The sequence below is a fragment of the Cystoisospora suis genome (genome assembly GCF_002600585.1).
Source record: "Cystoisospora suis strain Wien I chromosome Unknown contig_1010, whole genome shotgun sequence".
NCBI lineage: Eukaryota > Apicomplexa > Conoidasida > Eucoccidiorida > Sarcocystidae > Cystoisospora > Cystoisospora suis.
In genome coordinates, this window is record NW_027153811.1 from 76,892 (window position 1) to 77,148 (window position 257).

Consider the following 257-nt stretch of genomic DNA (forward strand, 5'->3'; position numbering starts at 1 on the left):
TCGTCCACCCGCTGCTCCTGGACGACCTTGGCACTTGATTGGTCCCTGAGCGGAAGTGAATGCGAGAGACCCGTGCGATGAGAGGTTGCCGCCGATGCGAAGGCATAGTCGGGGAAGATCCTTTCGGCCGTATTTGAAGTTCTGCTCCAGGGCTCTTGTTTGCAGACCGGCTGCGGACTCCCCATTCTGGATAGGGCGTCCACGTGAGCTTGCTTGCTGCCGGAACGGTGTTCGAGGATGAAATCGAACTCTTGTAG